The 20,680-nt window shown below is 40.7% G+C and overlaps 1 protein-coding gene across 2 annotated transcripts in view; it reads right to left on the bottom strand.

The window, feature by feature from the left end:
• LOC114677359 (uncharacterized) overlaps nucleotides 1-20,680 on the bottom strand; it is a 49,689-nt gene that overhangs the window by 27,396 nt on the left and 1,613 nt on the right. The window lies entirely within an intron of this gene.

Genomic DNA, 20,680 nt, shown 5'->3' with positions numbered 1-20,680 from the left:
CCTGTGTGTGTGTGTACACCCAGCTGGGCTGTGACAGCGCCCACACTTGGCCTCAACTCCACTCTGTGATTGGAGCCAACAGCAGGGAGAGGCCAGGAAGTGGGAGCAGACACCTTCAAGCCTACGGGGGCTAACGGGGGAGATTCCCAGGTCCCCTGAGAGTGCAGAGATGCCCGGGTCTGCAGCAGCAACCTGGACGGCTATAGAGGCGCCTGGGAGGGTGGGGCTCCTGCCTGCTCCTTGCTCCTGCTGGTTCCGTGGAACACTGCACCACTCCTGGCCCGGCTCCACCTCGGGGCCCCTCTCTGTGTGCCCAACCATGCTGCCCCCACACCAGAGGGCAATTCAGCCTGGCCCTATCGTGGAGGCTCCCAGGGCAGCAGGCTCCGAGGGTTCCCAGGGGCAGGCTCCTCCGGGGACTATCCACCTCCTCCCCACACCTCCCCACAGTGGCAGTGGGCAAGAGCGATGACATAGGGCCAGGGTACAGAGTGGCAGAGGCTCTGGGTCTGGGAGTGGGTCCCGCCTGGCTGCAGCCAGTGCAATGGCAGCTGCTCTGGATGGCCCCCCACTGCCATCAGCTGTAAGACAGAAAAGGGCTGTCAACTTGCCTACTGGGTGTTGTTTTGATGTGGTAAATGCAGGTTTTTCAGATTGTATCTCCCTTCCCTTCCTAGTGCATTCAAAACAACTAGCAATTCAGCTACTTTCTGCCCTTTTGGGTACCTGATCTCTTTTGTCCGTTTTGTAGTATGGAAGTCATTGGGCTGGGGTTTTCTTTTTTTTTTTTTTTTTTTTGAGACGGAGTCTCGCTCTGTCACCCAGGCTGGAGTGCGGTGGCCGGATCTCAGCTCACTGCAAGCTCCGCCTCCCGGGTTCACGCCTTCTCCTGCCTCAGCCTCCCGAGTAGCTGGGACTATAGGCGCCCGCCACCTCGCCCGGCTAGTTTTTTGTATTTTTTAGTAGAGACGGGGTTTCACCGTGTCAGCCAGGATGGTCTCGATCTCCTGACCTCGTGATCCGCCCGTCTCGGCCTCCCAAAGTGCTGGGATTACAGGCGTGAGCCACCGCGCCCGGCCTGGGCTGGGGTTTTCGATACCGGTCAGACTTAAATCTGAGTCCTGCCTCCTCAACTTCCCAGCTGCGTTATCAAGTCAGGCAACCTTTCTACAACTCAAGTTTTCTCATCTGCAAAATGGGGAAGAATAATAACCATGTTTCAAGGTGATTAAGAAAATTGAGGCCGGGCACGGTGGCTCAAGCCTGTAATCCCAGCACTTTGGGAGGCCGAGACGGGCGGATCATGAGGTCAGGAGATCGAGACCATCCTGGCTGACACGGTGAAACCCCGTCTCTACTAAAAAATACAAAATACTAGCCGGGCGAGGTGGCGGGCGCCTGTAGTCCCAGATACTTGGGAGGCTGAGGCAGGAGAATGGCGTGAACCCGGGATGTGGAGCTTGCAGTGAGCCGAGATCTGGCCACTGCACTCCAGCCTGGGCGGCAGAGCGAGACTCCGTCTCAAAAAAAAAAAAAAAAAAAAAAAAAAAAAAGAAAGAAAATTGAAACAACACATATAAAATTCTTAGTCATATCTGACACCCAATAGGTACCTATCACCTTATCTTCCTTCCCTTGAATCTTCTTCTTACCCACTCTCACTCCCTATGCCTGATTATTGAGCCCTTTCTGGGGCCCTTGGTGAGATGATCACTAACAGAATCAATGGCTAATAGAGCCTGTAAGAAAGTGTCCCTGGGGAAACAATCAATATTTCTAAACTAAAATTATTGTTCTAGGTCTTTTTTTTTTTTTTTTTTTTTTTTGAGACGGAGTCTCGCTCTGTCACCCAGGCCGGAGTGCAGTGGCCAGATCTCAGCTCACTGCAAGCTCCGCCTGCCGGGTTTACGCCATTCTCCTGGCTCAGCCTCCGGAGTAGCTGGGACTACAGGCACCCACCACCTCGCCTGGCTAGTTTTTTGTATTTTTTAGTAGAGACGGGGTTTCACCGTGTTAGCCAGGATGGTCTCGATCTCCTGACCTCGTGATCCGCCCATCTCGGCCTCCCAAAGTGCTGGGATTACAGGCTTGAGCCACCGCGCCCGGCCTGTTCCAGGTCTTATAAACGCTTGGGGCTTTGGGATATTTCAGTAAAAACAATAGATTCCTACTAGATATATTTGCTAATTTAATATCTTAAGGTATGTGTGTGTGAGCTTGGATAGTAGACACATAATGGCTTGCTATGTAAAGCAAAAGAGCAAATAGTATCTGAACCTGATGGACAGAAAACCCACCATGTGTCAGCAGTCAAATATCGGACTCAAAATATAAAGCAAATGAGAAAAATACCCCCCGATTGCCTGTAGAACTGCCCTGTCCAATGTGATCACCGCTAGCCACATATGGCTATTCAGGTCTTGGAATGTGGCTTGTTTGAATGAAGATGTTCTGTAAGGATAAAATACATACTAGACTTCAAAAATAGGTTTAAAACAAAATAAAATAAATCAATATTTTTATATTGATTACATCTTAAAAGGATATTTTGGCTATATTGAGTTAAATAATGTATATTATTAAAAGTAATTTCATTTATTTCTTTTTACTTTTTAAAATGCAGATACTAGAAAAGTTTAAATTACCTCTATGGCTTGCATCTTATTTCTACCAGGCAGTTGTGCTCTAGAATAAAGTCTAAACTTGACCTTGACCTGAACCTTAAGTCTTCAGTACCTTAGAAACATTAAGACATAAAGTCACTAAATTCAAGTCTGGAAATAGGGACAATTATTGCATATCTACTAAGAGTACAAAGATTAATAATGCAGAGTTCTTGTCTTTAAGAAAGTGAACTGCGATTCATTGAACTCTACTTTGAGCCAGGATCTGAGCATCCCTGCAAGTTAGTATTATAAAATTTCCATACAACTCATCTCTAGCCTTCAATGCCTCCTCCATTCAGGACCCAGAAATCTTCCTGAACTGATATGAGCACAAGCATTCTCTTCCCCATTACCCTCTTTCCAATTCCAGCCTGTAACTACTATAAAAACAAACAAACAAACAAACAAACAAACGGGAAGACGGAAGGGGGATGTGTACTTTCTATATTACTTATTCCAGTGCCAGGACCTTTCTTTATCTTTAAATTTGTGAACTTTTGAAATCCCATTAGATCAACTGCAAGGAAATAATAGTGTCCATGCTAGAAAAAGCACACAAACTGAGTTATTTACTTCTCAATCAGCTCAGCTTCTCACCATAAAGCATCAGGAGCAATTACTCTTATTTTTCTCAAAGACAAAAGCAGAGTCTCACTCCTGTCACCCAGGCTGTAATGGCATGATCACAGCTCACTCCAGCCTCAGCTTCCCAGGTTCAGGTGATTCTCCCACCTCAGCCCCTGGGACTACAGGCACGTGCCACCACACCTGGCTAATTTTTTGTATATTTGGGAAAGACAGGGTTTTACCATGTTGCCTGGCTGCTCTCCAACTCCTGAGCTCAAGCATTCCACCTGCCTTGGACTCCCAAAGTGTTGGGATCACAGGCATGAGCCATTGCACCCAGTCTGGATTTCTAACAGGCACCTCAAACTTAACATGTTCAAAGCAGAATTCCAGATTTTCCATCCCTTCCACCTGTTCCTCTTAAACTATTTTGCATCTCAGAAAATTGACATTCTTCCTAGTAACCAGGCTAAAAGCTTTGGAGTTATTTCTAACTCCTCTCCCTCTCTTAACCCACATTCAACCTGTCACATATTCTTAAAGCTCTACTTTCAAAAGGATGTGTTGACCAGAATTTGGCCACTTCTCACCACCTGACATCGATTACCCTGGTGCAAACCATTATGGAGTCTCCCTTTGATGACTTATAACATCCTAACTTTGTTCCCTGCAGACTGCTCTTAGCACAGCAGCCAGAGTAACCCTGACACAACTTAGATCACATCACCTCTGCTCAAAACTTTCCAGTATGAGAGCGACAGTGACTACAGCCAAATTCTCTTTGGTGTTGCCCAAAGCTCTGCACTCATTGACTCCAGCCATACTGGACTCCTTGCTGTTCCTCAAACACACCAGGGAGTCTCCCAACCCCAAAATATTCTTTCTCCAGTAGCCACAGGCCCACCCTTACACCTCCTTCAGGTCTTTCTTCAACTGCCTTTTTGCAGGGTTGATACTTCCCTGATCAGCCTTTTAAAAATTTGTCATTGCCTTGTCCAAATACTCCCTTTCTCTGTATTATTATCCTTTATAGCACTTATCACCAGCTGACATGTCTTCTACTCATTTTTTATTATTTGTGTCCTCTGAAATAGAATATAAACCCCACAAAGATGAAGAGTTTATTTATTTATTGCTATATTTCTAGTTCCTAAAATAGTACCTGGCCCAAAATATATGCTCAATAAATATTTGTTAAATGAATGAATGAAATTTTCAGATGAGAAAAATGGGCGGGGCCTGGTGGCTTATGTCTATAATCCCACCACTTTGGGAGACCAAAGCGGGCAGATCACTTGAGATTAGGAATTCAAGACCAGCCTGGCCAACACAGGAAAACCCCATTTCTACTAGAAATACAAATATTAGCGAGGCATGATGGCATGCACCTGTAATCCCAGCTACTCAGGAGGCTGAGGCAGGAGAATCGTTTGAACCCGGGAAGCGGAGGTTGCAGTGAGCTTAGATCACGACACTGCACTCCAGCCTGGGCAACAGAGTGAGACCCTGTCTCAAAATAAGAGAGAGAGAGAGAAATGACATAGGGAAGTTCAGTTTTAGCCCAACACCAATGGACTAGTAAGGTCAGACTGACTCCTGAGGATTAGAACTCAGGTCTGACTGACTCCTGAGCCCGTGCTCATTCCAACTCTCTATCTGGTTCTCAGGAGATAATAGGGGGCTCCAATATCCAACTACAAGACCTGACAGGCTGTAAAGGGCCATGGGGGAAGCACACACCAAGGTTCAAGTGTAAATCCTGCTAGAAATACTGAGCTAAAACAGAACAACACTTTTGGCAGCATTGTTGACAGTCCCTGAGATGAAGGAAAGTAATTTGAGGGCATCTGCTGAAACTTTCCAGTTTTAAGACTGGCTTTCACTATTTTTCTTTCAGCTGTCGCTTTCTCAGATAATGAATGTACCATATGTCTCTATCTCCAGGTTCCCATACAAATTAGGAAACTAAAAATGCCAGATGATTAAAACAGATTTCTGCTTGTTTCCATGGGAAATCAACTGCTGGGAGCCCTCAGGAAATGAGAGGAAGACTGTGTTCAGCTGAAGGTGTTCACTGGTGAGAACATGCACTCTGCTTGCAACTCAGGTGCCAGTCTACAGACTGTTCAAAATTTTGGCCCAGGTGAGACACCGTCCTGAGCTGCCTGCCCTGTTGGTGGCCAAGTGAGACTGTGGAGATCATTGGGCCCTGTCCTACTCTCTTGTGCCTCCACAACCAGGGGGCTGGGCACTATATGCCAGGTTCTTCATGTTAGGTCCCAGCCAATGGTGCCAGGAAGATTTACTAATGACAAATAGACAGTAATACAGGGGCCCAGCCTCATCAACCCAGTGTGAGTTCAGCATATTTTGAGCCCTCTAGCAGATCTTCTGGAAGACAGTGGGGATGTACCATCAAGGATTCTTGCTAGAAGGGTCACTTCTGGCCATCCACAACTAGACAGAGTTAATTCAGGTGCGTGGGAACAGCATTCTGTAAAACACAGCCAAGCGTGCCCCAGGCAACTGTGCCAAGGATATCTCTAGGAGGCTCTGATGATTACTTGTTCCTGCTTGCCCCAGAATTAGCACCAATTTGCCTGAAAGAGATAACATTGAGGGAGGAGGTTGCAAAGAGATTTCATTATTGTCTTGACAGTGAAAATCTCTGATTTGTCTGGGGAAAATTGGTTCAGGAGCTGACTCTAGTCTAACTCGAGTGTCGATAAATCTCACTCCACCTCTTGCAAATCTAGGGGGAAAAGACAACCTTTCTTGGCTTTATTAAACCAGAGTGTGACTTGGGCATGCCATAATAAGGCTCAAAGATGGAAACTAGGCAGTAAAGGAGAACGTAGAGTTTAAATTTGGATTCAGACAACCCTGAATGTTAATGCTTGTTCTTTTTTTTTTTTTTTTTTTTTTTTTTTTTTTTTTTGTTGAGACGGAGTCTCGCTCTGTCGCCCAGGCTGGAGTGCAGTGGCCGGATCTCAGCTCACTGCAAGCTCCGCCTCCCGGGTTTACGCCATTCTCCTGCCTCAGCCTCCCGTGTAGCTGGGACTACAGGCGCCCGCCACCTCGCCCGGCTAATTTTTTGTATTTTTAGTAGAGACGGGGTTTCACCGTGTTAGCCAGGATGGTCTCGATCTCCTGACCTCGTGATCCGCCCGTCTCGGCCTCCCAAAGTGCTAGGATTACAGGCTTGAGCCACCGCGCCTGGCCTTAATGCTTGTTCTTTAACTTACTATGAGATCTCAGGGAATTCTGAGCCACTATGAGTGCCTACAAAGTGAGGATAAGAATACCTACTCCTCAGGGAGGCTATGTCTTCATAACTTATGTTATATATGTCTTCATAAGCTTATGTGAAATAAGCTAACATAAGTAAAAGCATTTGTTCTGAGCCTGCTAGGCAGTGGATACTCAATGCCTTGTGACTTCTCTTTTCTTTCCCTCTGTTGCTATGTTTTACTGTCAAAATTGGAAACAGCTTACTGAGCAATAAGTAGGCAGGGCCCTCCCTCTCCCATACACCACTATCACCAGTACCAGCAACTTGATTTTTCTCAGAATTATAATCTAGGATATAGACAGAGCAAAGAAATCCAAATCTTCACATATAACATATCCACTTACTTATAACTTATCATCTAGGCTTGATTTTTTTTTTTTTTTTTTTACCTAGGTAGAATATTTTTCAGAGAAACTAAGCGACGAAGGACACTCATGTTGTCTTCTGCCTAAATAAACCACTAGCAGAACCCTGTGAAATTAAAACCATGGTTCACAGTACAGTCCAAATGCCTTGCTCTAGGCTAGTCAAAATATGTTGACTCCTCCTGTCTTCAGATGATTCATAGGCATGATTACTTAGCATGAGGCTATCCTAACATGTTCTAGGTAAGCCAGATTAGAGGAAGCAGTTTTATCATTTTGTGGTCCTGGGCAGGCCATTAGTAAATCAGTTTTTCCATTGCAGCTATGCTATACAATCACGCTCCAGTGAGTTGATCTATTTCTATAGATTCTAGTAATAGCTATTTAATACTGTCTCTATTCTGTTTCCACCTCAACTCAATTCTGACACTAACTACCAGAATTGGCACAGGTTAAGGGGCAGTGTCCTTCATGAGACTGCCCTCACTTAGGATGCCAGTCATTCTCAGGAGGTCCCCAGGCAGGTCACACTTCTGCTCAACTGGCTTCAAATTTGGTGACTCCTATGACCCTGTCAGGTTCAGTCACTCACTAGAACAACTCACAGAACCAAGAAAGCACAGATTTGATTACAGGCTTTTATAAAGACTACATCTCAAGAAGCGCTAAATGAAGACATACAAAGGACGAGATCAGGGAGAGACCATACAGCTTCCACATCCTCACCCCATGGACTCAACCCATGCACCCTCTTGGTATAGCTTTATGTTCACCAATCAGGAAGCTCCCCTGAGCCTTAGCATCCACAGTTTTTATTGGGCTTTCATTTTATATATGGCTGATTAAATTCTTGGTCAAATGATTGAACTCAGTCTCCAGCCCCCTTCCCCTCCTGGTTAGTTGAGTTTTTAACTCAGGTCAGGCTGGCCCAAAGTTTGAGCACTCTAATCCCATGGTTAGTCTTACTGGTGACCAGCTTCCATCCTGAAACTACACAGGAGGCTATGGTCAGCCACTTCATTTGTATAACAAAGAGACCTCCATCACTTAGGGAATGCAGTGGGTTTTAAAAGCTCTGTAGTAGGAACCAGGAAAAAAGACCAATATAATCTTTATTATACCACAGTCTCCTACTGAGATTTACAAACCATGCAGGATTTGAGTTTAAGTTTTTCCCTTTGGACAATGGGGAGTTACTTAAAGCAAGGGGAAATTGTTACTGAGCAACTACTCTGGGCCAGCCATTCATTATATATGTGTTGAAAGCAGCACTTTGGGAAGATAAATCAGATGACTGCATGGAGAGTGGGTTGGATAAAACTAAAATGGGAAGACTGGGAAGGAGACAGTGGCCACTAGGTAGGCATAAAGTGATGAGAGCAAAACTAGAGGAGAGACATGGAAATGCAAAGGGAGGAAAGGAAGAGTTTGAGAGATATTTTGAAGGAAGATTTCATTTTATCTAAAGTTTTGTCACCATTACAAAATACTACACAATGGTTAGAGTAGTTAAAACTGCTTGAAGAGTTAAAACTACTTTCTAAAGATAGCCAAGTAATATAGATAAAATGTCTCCTCTGTGATTTACAAGACCTTAGTATTTTATCTCTTGAACAAACTTCAGGACCCCGTCTCAATCTTTAATGGCATACTCCCATTGGTTTCTGGACCGAAATATTGACACCTCTTGTCTTCAAATGGCTGAACTGTTTGTTTTAAAATTAATATTGCCCAATTTTACATTTCAAACAGCCTTTTGAAGTTTGCTTTAGAGTATGAGGCCCTCCCTACTCTGTAGATCACAAATGTATGAAGGATTTGGAGAGATCTTGAGATGCATCCCTGTATAAATCATGTAAAAAAGAACATGTAACACTGGTGTGTTAAAACTAGCTATTTCTTCCTTCATGTGATTTCAGTAAACAATGAAAGTCTTTTTTCAAAATTATTGGTGTATAGCCATTTTTCTACATCAGTAACTAGGACATTGACTCATTCATATCCACAGAAGTTCAACAATATTACAGATACTTTAGATAAGAATGTCTCAAAAATACAATTTCCTGTGTTTAAATTTGGGGTGGGGGAAAGAAATGATTATTTTAGTGTATCATGGGTGATATATTAAATTGAAATAAAAATGTAGAAACATTTTTAAGTTATATTCGTTTTATATTTATATAAAATTTATAAATTTTAATAAAAATTACACTTTATTTACATAAATGAATACAAAGTTAAATAATCAAATAAACTTTTTATATAATAAATATATAACTATATATGTATATTATATAATATTAATTCAGGTAATAAGTACTCACTATGTTTACTTTTTAAATATTTTATTATAATTAAGCTGACTTATAAGAAAACTGTCAATTGGTAACTCTTTACAATATAATTAAAAATTTAAAGAAAGATTCCCTTTGGCATTATACTACACACAATTAAATCAAATCAACAAATTTTAACCTCTACCATGTGGAAAATAGAAAAAAATGGAAAACTGTTTAAAATAAGGATGCAATTCGCCGTTAAATATTAACAAAAATTAATGCTTGTCACATGCTTACAGTGTGTCAGTCTCTGCTCTAGTATTTTATATGTATTAAATAATCTAACCCTCACAACCAGACTATAAAGTAGACACTATAATTATCCCCATTTATTTCTTGGGAAACTGAGGCTCAGAGAAGTTAAGCAACTTATTTAAGTTCTTATAGGTATGGAAGGTAAGAGAGATGATTAATGACTATAGAGTGTTTTAGTCCCTTTGAACTGCTATGAAAAAAAATACCTTAGACCAAGTAATTTATAAACATTTATTGCTCATAGTTCTGGAGGCTGAGAAGTTCAGGTCAAGGCGCCAGCAGATTTGGTGGCTCGTAAGGGCTTAGTTTCTGCTTCATAAATGGTACCTTTTTGCTGCCTCTTTGCTGCATCTTCATATGGCAAAAGGGATAAGCTCCCTAAAGCCTCTATCATGAGGGCATTAATCCCATTCATGACGCTGGAAATCTAATGGCCTAATCACTTCCCAAAGGCCCCACCTCTTAATATTATCACGCTGGGAATTAGGTTTCAACATATGAATTTTGAGGGGACACAAACATTCAAACCACAGGAAAGAGTTTACACAAAAGAAGGTGTGAGAAAAACTTTATGAAGATAGAATTTGAAGTGAACATTTAAAGACTGATGGAATTTGGAGAGAAAGAGAGTATAGTGATAAGGAGAAAAAGGAAGTAAGAAATTAGGAGGTGGTATAAAGACACATGCAAAATCAGGGAGGCAGTAAAGAGCTATAAACCCATCAGAACCATGTGCAAATTTGATTAAAGACCTGCAAAGTTCAGGAAGATGATTTTTCCAAAACAAATAGGTGATTTCCTACGGGATCTACAGAAATTCAGTCACCATATGTGTTATAAAAAATGCCAATGCAGGTTTAAATCCAGGTAAATTCAAATACTTCCAGTTAAAAAATGTCAATACTTCCTTTTAGCTACTTGAGATTTCACAAGATCAGGGGATTCATACTTGCTTCTCTTAAACCTCTTAATTCACTTTAGATAACAGAAACAGAAAGTAAGTTCTACTCAACTCTATTCTTCAAGGTCTTAACAGAAAGAGAGAAAAATATCCACCAATCTTCACAAAAGTTTCTCAGCAAAGACCATGATGACTCCTCATTTTCTTGTGAAAATGGTGTCAGGGGATGCTAGAAGTGAAACTTGCTTTTGCATCTGAAATGTGTATCATACTATTTGTTTTCAGTAGCCAGGACACTGCATAGATCTAACGTCGCAGAGAATTTTGCATGAAACCTTTCCATTGCTATTTTTTATAAATCATTTTGGAGTTTGAGAGGCTAGGCAGCAAGCTATAAAGGTTGCATATTAAATGATTTCCTCATCATCCTAAGAAATAATCATACAAGATTTTAAAAATTCCTTTCCCCTTAAAGCACTCAGAAGTCTTGCACCACTCCCCACCTCACCCTCCTTGGGAAACTGGAGAGGCTGAGCTGCCAGTCTGATCTGAGGAAAAGTATTGTGATGTGACTTATAGCCTAGGCAACATCACAATGTGCCCATCTGGGGACTCTGGAAACTGGGCAGTTTGGGGCTGACAGTAATACTCCTTATAATCACGAAAAATGGAAACATCCTCAGGTAGAGAATAAGTAACTTTTAAAATATTGCTGCTCTTTCCTCTCTCTTTGGATATAGACTTAAAGACACTCAACATCTCTTGGTATTTGTTTTAGGTTACTAAATGATTTTTCAAGTGCAACTATGTTAGGAGTTTGGGATACAACAAAACCTTATGTGAAACATTTCCAAGTGGCATAACTAGAATGTCTCCCTACTCAAAATAGGCTATACGGTATCTTTTTTTCTCCGTCAGCATGGACTGATGGATACCAATTCACCCTTAATGATCCTGAAATATATTCACTGTAGAGAAATGAAGATCAAAAACATTGTATATGTGAAGATAATTAGGTATGAAACTCCAGATAAGCAACATTGTTTATTTTTGTTTAACATTCTAGGGGAAAAAATGACATTTTCCAGCAGTTTAAAATACTGTGATGTTTTAAGATAGAAAGGGCATGATAAGAGTGTGGGCTTTCGAGTCAGGCTGTCTGGGTTGTACTCTTGGCTGTGCCACCACTAGAGCATGAGGCTGGGCAAGTGACATTACCTGTATGTACCTCAGACTCCCTATCTGTGAAATGGGAATAATAAGATTACCTCTGTTATCCTGTTATTACATGGATGTAATGAAATAATACATGTAAAATCTTTAACATCATGCCTGACATAGAGTAAATTCTCAACAAATGTTAATCAGCTACCTTGTCTGTATCATTCAAATCACGGCAGCAAGTTGTCAGCCTACCTCTTATAAATGTGCAGACCTGGTTGTTTTCAAATCAATACTGTTATACTTTAAAGTCTCTGACAATTTTTCAATCAGAAAGTGTTTGCTTCAAAGCAAATGATCAGAAACATTATTATAGAAGGTATAATTTTGAATTCTAGTTAAGCCAATAAAATGAATAGTTAATATAAAATGGTATCAGATCAGATGTAAATAGCTATTATCTGGAGCATTTTACAAGCTAAAGAATATTAGAGACACTTCAGAGATCAGAGATGTTTTCAGTCTCCTAAATGAGACTATAAGCTGTTTTCATGTTGTGGTTAAAGACTCCTCCTTTTGGTCACTGGAAGCAGTTCATCTTATCTGAACCCTAGTGTTCTCCTCTATTTTTCTTTTGGAAGCTATCAATGCAACTAACTCAGACACACACACACACACACACACACACACACACACACACACACTCTTTAACGTAACACGGTAATTCCTTTTCACGGAGAATTGATTTTTTAAATAATTTTTCAAAATAAAATAGAATATAAAATATTGTCTCATCATTGTAATGAAATGTTATCATGCTGGACTTTAAATTTATGGTGGCTTTTCTTTGAAATTCTTTAATCAGAGTACATCACTTCTAATAGCTCTCTATTGAATCTTCCTCAGAAACAAGGATGGAAGACTATAAAAAATGCCACGAGAGGCCAGGCACAGTGGCTCACGCCTGTAATCCCAGCACTTTGGAGGCCGCAGCAGGCAGATCGTGAGGTCAGGAGATCGAGACCATCTTGGCTAACACAGTGAAACCCCATCTCTACTAAAATTAGAAAAAATTAGCCAGGCATGGTGGCACGCACCTGTAGTCCCAGCTAGTGGGAAGGCTGAGGCAGCAGAATCATTTGAACCCGGGAGGCAGAGGTTGCAGTGAGCTGAGATTGCGCCACTGCACTCCAACCTGGGCAACAGAACAAGACTCCGTCTCAGAAAAAAAAAAAAAAAAAAAAAAAAAAAAATGCCACAACAGGCCTAGAAAAGCATTCATATGAGAGAATATTCATTAGATCAGGAATGATTCAGCGAGGGCGAGCAGATAAGGATATCAAGTTATCCCATCAATTTCCACCTAGTAGAGAGGAAAAAGCTAGTTGTTGTGAAGAAATGTGGAGGCTCTGAAATTTTCTTATCCTTGGAAACTAAAATATTAGCCTGCTACACTTTCTTGGATGCTGGTATAAGACATGAAAAGTCCTGGGTCAGAGACAAAAGAAAGTTTACTACTCACTTCAATAGCAGTATCCAAAGTATCAGCATTTTTCTATCAGTTACTGGAGACCCATTTCCCACAGGGAGAAGCAAAGAGAGCCAGAAAGCACCTAACTCCACAGTGGATTGTGCTATAGAAGAGGAATCCTAAGCTTAAGGAATGTCAACTTTTTATGAGCAGTAACTATGCTTCCCATTTGCTTTGGGGAAAAACATTATCTTTATTATACTGGACAGTAAACATGTCTGGCTTTTGCTCCACAGAAAGACATTATCTCTATCTTTCAAGGCTGTTCACTGTACAAACATCCTTGAACATTTATTTTGGAAGAAACGGTACAAAAACACTAGAGACCCATAGAGAACTGTCTTCTAACAGTCACCAATAATAGACTATTCTATGTCATCTTTTTTGTGCTCAGAATATGTGTGTGTTCTATATCAGTTTCAGCTATTTCTGAAAGGATGTCATGGAACCCAGAGGCTAACAAGAGTATGTAAAAGCCAGGGAACTATTCCTCAGTGTAAAGGAACAAAGCTGCACTATTACCAATGAGAATGGGTGCTCTTTGTCCTATTAAAGATGACAGGCACTCCATTATGGCTGATGTTTGTAAGGAAAATAGCTGAAGAAAACATCTACCAAGAGGCCTTATCTTGACAGACATTCATTAAAAGTTATAGAGCCCACAATTCCCTTCTCTTTCCAACACGAAAAGTCTTATGAAGGCTCTGCAGTCTTTAACTCAAAAATAACAAAATATTCTATTCTGAGGAATTTTATTCTTTTGGAATGTTGATAGGTGTAATAAAGGAAATAGCTCCATGGCCAAGTGAAGTTAAAGAAATGCTAGGTTGAGCAAAATTTAACAAGTATTTTTAATACAGGACTTCTCAAAGCCCTAAGCATACTAATATGCATTGTGAATCTTCAAGGAGGATACAGTACTTCTCAAACAAATTTGACCATAGATTATTCCTATTTCTCAGGACATCTCAAGGGGTAGAGTTCTATGGACAGCTTAGAAATGCCTCACTAGAGGACTGGCTTTCTCAGGGGGAGTGGATGGTGGAAGACAAAGGTACTTCGGGAAGATACTGGCTGACTGGTCTGCCCTGCCTCTAGACAGAATTCCTGTGGATAGCAGCTAGCAGCGATGGATAACTTCCTGCTTCCTTCATTAAATGCTGGTGATAATATCCATTATTGACTGAAATCTAAGGAAGATAAACGTGTATAATTTTAAGATCTATGTATATTCTCATGCCAAACAAGCCCTAAAAAGACATCTTTCCCAATCCTCTCACTTTCAGATGAGGACTGAAGATACAAAGACATTAAGAGATTTGTCCCAAGTCACAAAGTTAGTCAGTGAAAGAAGTATGACTGGAATCCAGGTCTCATCAATTCCAGGTTATGTTCTTTTCACTAACAGCAAAAGTGGCCATTAACACTATCACTGATGCTAAGAAGGGAAATCAGGCTTTGTTGTTGCTGATGTTGTTTCCTAAAGAGATTCAGGAAACTAAGAAATAAGCTCCAAAAACGCTCAAAAAAAAAAAAAAAAAAAAAGGAATCATACCTCAGGATGGGTAGTGGCTTTCATGGAGAGAGCATGTGGGCATGGCTATGGCATTTCCTAAACATACAAAGCACCGTCCACAATAATTTTTCAAAGAGAGAATCATGTTTATGTGCGTAACAAGAGCATCTTCAATTTCACTACCCTGATAAGTTTTCCTGAGCCATGGATCTTCATGTCTCAAAGAGAGGACAGTTTCTCATTCAAAACAAAGATACAATTGCTTAGGCTTAAAATTAGATGCTTTGTCAGGGCTGATGCCACTGAAATTTGAGGCAATTCAATGTTAAGTTGTGATCTGAGAGGCTCTATGGCATATTGTGTATGCATAATAAAATATGGTGTTAGGAAAAGACTGAAAAATTTGAGCCCTGGAAAAAAATCAGTCACATTCTTAAGGAGATATTATTAATGTATTTTTAATCCAAAAATTTCTAAACCATTTAAATGTTCCATTGTCTTTAGAATAACTCACTTCATGGGTACAGCCAGTCATTTGTAGATTTAATTAATAAGTTAACACATGCAAACTTTTTAGAACAGTAGCTGCAGGTGCCGAATACATAAAAGCAAGCAACTATTCCTTAGTAACACAGTTATAGCAGTGATATTTAGGTGCAAAGAAGTCAGTCCTGACAATACAAAACTTTTTACTTTAAACTTCCACTACATACGTGTATAGTAAAAAACTCCTATATGCTACTACTCACATCAATACTTTTAGCCTCCAAATGTGTGGGGTTTTCCTCACAATAATTCAGTTCTCCAGTGGACACTGACTGGTATCCTATAATTTAACTCAGTTCTGATATTACCTGAAGATAGCATTAGACCCCACAGGCTAAGGGCTCAGTCCCCAAGACTGCTTCCCCATCCCCCAATTTCACATGCCAATCATAAGTGGCAGGTTCCCATGTTATATTAGGATATATACCACTTCTGTCCAACTTGGCTACAAATCAAGGTTCCCATAACTCCTCCTCAGGTTTAATCATTTACTAGAATGGCCTACAGAGCTCAGGAAAAGCTTACTTTCTAGATTACTAGTTTATTACAAAGGATATATTAAAGGATGCAAATAAATAGCCAGATGAAGAGATACATAGGGTAAGATCCAGAAGGGTCCTGAGTATAGAAGCTTCTGTACCTATGGAGCTTTGGGGTACACCCACCCCTACAGCAGGTGAATGTGTTCTTGTTCATCAACCTGGAAGGCCTCTGAACTCCATCCTTTTGGGTTTCTATAAAGGCATCATTACATAGGCCTGATTGATTAAATCATTAGCATTGGTAATTAAGTCAGTTTTCAGTTCTTCTCCACTCCCAAAAGGTCAAAGGTCCAAGTGGGGCTGAAAATTCCAACCCTCTAGTCTACACACACACACACACACACACACACACACACACACACACGTTTAAGTTTCCATAGCAACCAGCTCCCATCCTGCAGTTATCTAGGGGCTTTCCAAAAATTGCTTCATTAACATAAACCCAGGTGTGGTTGAAGGGGACATCTTATGAGTAACAAAAGACACTTTTTTCACCTTTATCTGGAGCTATTTCAGGAACTAAGAACAAAACCCAAATAAAATAAAAAATGATCCTATAGCTCTAATCACTGAGGAAATTACAAGAGTTTTAGAAGCTGTAAGCCAGGAACCATAATGACCAATATATATATTTTTTTGTTATATCACAGTATAATAATATTTCTCATGTGAAAGTTACTTATCTATCCTTGACCCGCTCTGAACAATAATTCTAAGAATGAGACTCACTCTCTGGTTATAGTTCATGTTGCCTTAACTCGGAGCCACAGACACATTATGATCTTTCATTAAGAAGTTTGCTTTTAGTCATAAAGTGCTTTTCAATTAAAGAGTAAGCTGTAAAACCAGCTCATGAAGGCACATGTGGGATATGAGTACACTAGTGGAAAAAGCACAAATCAATGCAATTTTGAAAGACTGAAAAAGTACATTATTAATCTTACTGAAATAACTGATGGGTTCCATTTAAAAATAAATACTCCTTTCCTATAGGATTAAGTAGTGAGTAAGCATGAGAACCCTGAAATTAGACTTGCCTAGGCCCAAATCACAACTCTTCTACTCACTGGTCATGTGACCTTTGGCTAGCTACTGGATTACAATGGGCCTCTGTTTTCTTATCTGTCAACAGAAAATAATACTGCCTGTGTAATAGATAGCTATGGTGAATAAATGAGACAATGCATATAAAGCTAGTACACATTGAGCATCCGAAATCAGGTGCTCCAAATTTTCGAACACTGACATGATGCTTATAGGAAATTCTCATTGGAGCATTTTAGACTTTTGAATTTGGGATGCTCAATGGGTAAGTAAGTATAGTGCAAATATTCAAAATCTGAAATCCAAAACACTTCTGGTCGCAAGCATTTTGGAAAACAGATATTCAACCTGCATTTAGCACACAGTGTGTACCTCATAAGTGTTTATTCTTTATCATTTCCAAAGAAAATTTCACAAGTTAGTGGGATCAAACAATTCTGTCTTGGGGTGGTAAAATAAATAAGGTTGGTTTTAGAAGAATCTGATTCAAAGTTTTATAAAATCTTATTTTTAGGTTCTTGGTACAGTAGGGAGCAAAAAGGGGTGATTCCTTTCCTTCCTATCATAAGAGTAACAGCTGACACCTCTCCAACAAAAGCAAATTAACAAGAGAAAAGCATAACAAATTTATTTGATCATAGTTTTATGTGACACAGGAGCCTTCAGAATGAAGACCCAAAGATATAGGGGCAACTATTCCTTTACTAGAATTTTTATTTTTGATTTAGGGTCTCACTCTGTAGCTCAGGGTGGAGTGCAATGTCCTGATCATAGCTCACTGTAACCTGTAACTTCTGGGCTCAAGTGATGTTCCACTTCGGCCTCCCAAAATGCTGGGGTTATAGGTATGAGCCACCGCTCTTGGCCCATTTTTATGCTTAGGTTCAATGAAGTATGGAAAGCTGTGTAGAAATATGATTGGACAAAAGGGGTATGATCCAGTGCTAATAGGCTGAATGGGGAAACCCAGCAAGGCCTGTCCAGATTTCTTCTTGGCCTTTCTATATGACATTCCTTCCTCCCAGGTATGGGGTAGGACCCCCCTAGAATGAGGGTCTTAATTTCTTTATGGCCAGCGGTTAGCAAGAAAGAGAAAAGGAAGGGAATGAGAAGATTAGAGTAAATTTTTTAGGCTTTCAGGCTGGTTTTGGGGAAAAGGTTCTGGTTTATATGGTCCGCCTCAGGCAAGAAGGATTCCAGTTTCTATGGCTTCCTTTAAGGGAGAATGAGAGTGAGAGACAGGAGGGCAGGAAAAAGCTAGACAGAGACTTTGCTTCTGAGGCTGCTTTTAAGTCCTTCACTTTGGGGTATCATTTTTAGCCCCAATAGACCACCCTCTCCTCTGGTACAAATTCAACTACCATTTTGGGGTAAAGTCTACATTTGACAACATTACCTCTCAGGCAACTTTTTGGGCAAAAGACATTTTCTAGGGAAGGTTTCATTTTTCCCTGTCTTAGCATTTTTAATGGCATAGAGTCAAGGATTTCAAAACTATTGCTTAAGGTAGCATTTATCTTGCAGGTATTAATTCAGAAAGTGCTAATGGTTGCAACAGTGTAAACAGCTGGAACTTAAAACAACAACGATTTCTTTTAGCTCAGTTTCTTCCCACAAAGCTCAGAAATGGTCTGGGGAGCAGATGGGCACGGGATGGATAGAGAATGCAGTGTAAAATCCTGCTGGTGGTTTTGGTTTAGAATGTAGATTTTACTTGCACTCTTACCAGGCAGGATCAACTGAAATCAAATGTAAAACAAAACAAGAATAGCAGGTTGGTCTGAAAGAATAATCCCAGCATTGACATCATCAGGTTTTAAGCAGATACATATACATAATACATAAATTTAGTATGAATTATTTATGAGCTAAAGGGTTCAGGTTTTAGCGCCTGTAGAATAGTAAAAGTTATATTGAAAGTCAGAACCAATGCAAGAAATTGAGACATTTAAAAACTCATTATTTCAATATTTAATATCAGGTCCTGTGCAGGGTGTCAATAATAGACATAAAAGTGAATCAAGATACAGCCCTGCCCTGGAGAGGCTCCCAGACTCTGTAGTGAAGAAGCATGTAAAGAGACAAATGAGAGCATACCATGGTAAGTGCTGTGGTCACACAAGGAAGGGTTACACTTGCCTAGAAACTGTGGAGGCTTCATAGAGAAGGTGACTTTTAAATTATGCCTTCAGGCCGGGCCTGGTGGCTCATGCCTATAATCCCAGCATTTTGGGAGGCCAAGGCGGGTGGATCACCTGAGGTCAGGGGTTTGAGACCAGCCTGGCCAACATGGTGAAAACCCATCCCTACTAAAAAAAAAAAAAAAAAAAAATTAGCTGGGCATGGTGGTGGGTACCTGTTAATCCCAGCTACTCAGGAGGATGAGGCAGGCAGAATTGCTTGAACCTGGAAGGTGAAGGTTGCAGTGAGTGGAGTTCACACAGAGTGAGACTCTGTCTCAGAATTAATTAATTAATTAATTATGCCTTCAAGGAATAACTCAACCCAGCCTCAGTTTTCTTACAGCTAACAACAAAACAACAATATAACATAATTGCTGTTATCATACAACCCACTAGAGGGGTTACAGATATTCTAAGTCTCACCACAACCCTAAAAGGTAGCTATATTCCAATAGACGGATGAGGAAACTGAAGTTCACAGCTAGCAATACAAGAGTTAAGCCCAGACCTATTTCATTCCAAATCCCTTACCACAGCCCCACATGGCCCAGAAATATCTACTTCTGCTCCTATCACCAACCTGTACATGGTTATCTGATAATTACGTAGAGTCTTTAGTGTTGGAACTACTCACTCTGGAAGTCCAATTAGAATGTCAAAATTTAGCCTAAAGAATTGGGTATAAAGTGAAAGGTCAAGACAGAGACTGTGTACCCAGTTCATCTAGCTCACAGTACCCTCTCCTTTCTGGAGATGTGCTGAACTTTAAGCACATTTACTTCAAAATGGTTTATTCTGGTTTGTGTGTATGCGTGATTCCCTCTCCCATGAACTATGAACACCCTGAAGTCAGAGAATAAGCCTTGTACTTATTTAAGACCCTCCCTCAAGTTGACTGATTGCTAATTCTCCCAGTCCTTTACAGAGAGCTTGCTAAGTGTGGATGTTGATGTGAATTAGATGGACTGAGATGAGATGACTAGGTTTAAGGTTTACATGCTACAAAACAAGAAAAAGTGAACTAAGCCGTGTAGCATAGTTTTTAGACTAGTAGCTTTCAAGCATTAACGTGCATGTGAATTACCTGCCTACACGTGAAAAACTACCCAGTTGATCCAATTAGAAGGCAGACACAGAGTAGCCAAAAGTATTGCAATAAAGCAACTTGGGGTGGACTCAACTTGCAGGGGATTCAGATCCCAGGTTTCCAAACCTTTTTGCTATTCCTGGTTCTTTTGCTTTCGATGAAGAGTAGTAAGTACGATAGTAGCTCTCATTTACTGACTACTTACAAAGTGCTTGGCACTGTTCTTGGTGATTTGAGCATATTAGCTAATTCTCACAGCACCCTGTACTACTATACCTATACTGATGATAAGGGGATGTGGGTCGGGGGGAGGGGGCAGGTAAAAAGAACAGTAAATTTCCTAAGTTTAAACTGGAAGAGCAGGGATTTAATCCTGGTTCACCTGAGTACAAAGTCTAAGGTTCAATGGTTCCTTGACACTGGGTAGCAAGGGAACATTTCAGGGATGCCTAAGCTTGTGGTCAGGTGCCAGTGGTACAAAGCCAGAAGTGTATTAGAGAGCAGAATAAGGCCCTCCACAGGAGGGTTGTAACCTTGGTACTTCTGTGTTTAAATTCAGGTAAGGTCAGAGCCTCACTGTGTTTAAATTCAGGTAAGGTAAGAGAATTGAAGAGGTAAAACTACCTTAGAGAGTATTGCTGCATCTACCCTGGTGACTTACAAGGTACTTGAATTTTTTTTGTTT

The sequence above is a fragment of the Macaca mulatta genome, chromosome 1 (assembly GCF_049350105.2).
Source record: "Macaca mulatta isolate MMU2019108-1 chromosome 1, T2T-MMU8v2.0, whole genome shotgun sequence".
NCBI classification, from domain to species: domain Eukaryota; kingdom Metazoa; phylum Chordata; class Mammalia; order Primates; family Cercopithecidae; genus Macaca; species Macaca mulatta.
The sequence above is the reverse complement of the archived record's forward strand: the minus strand, read 5'-3'. Positions and strand labels throughout refer to the sequence as shown.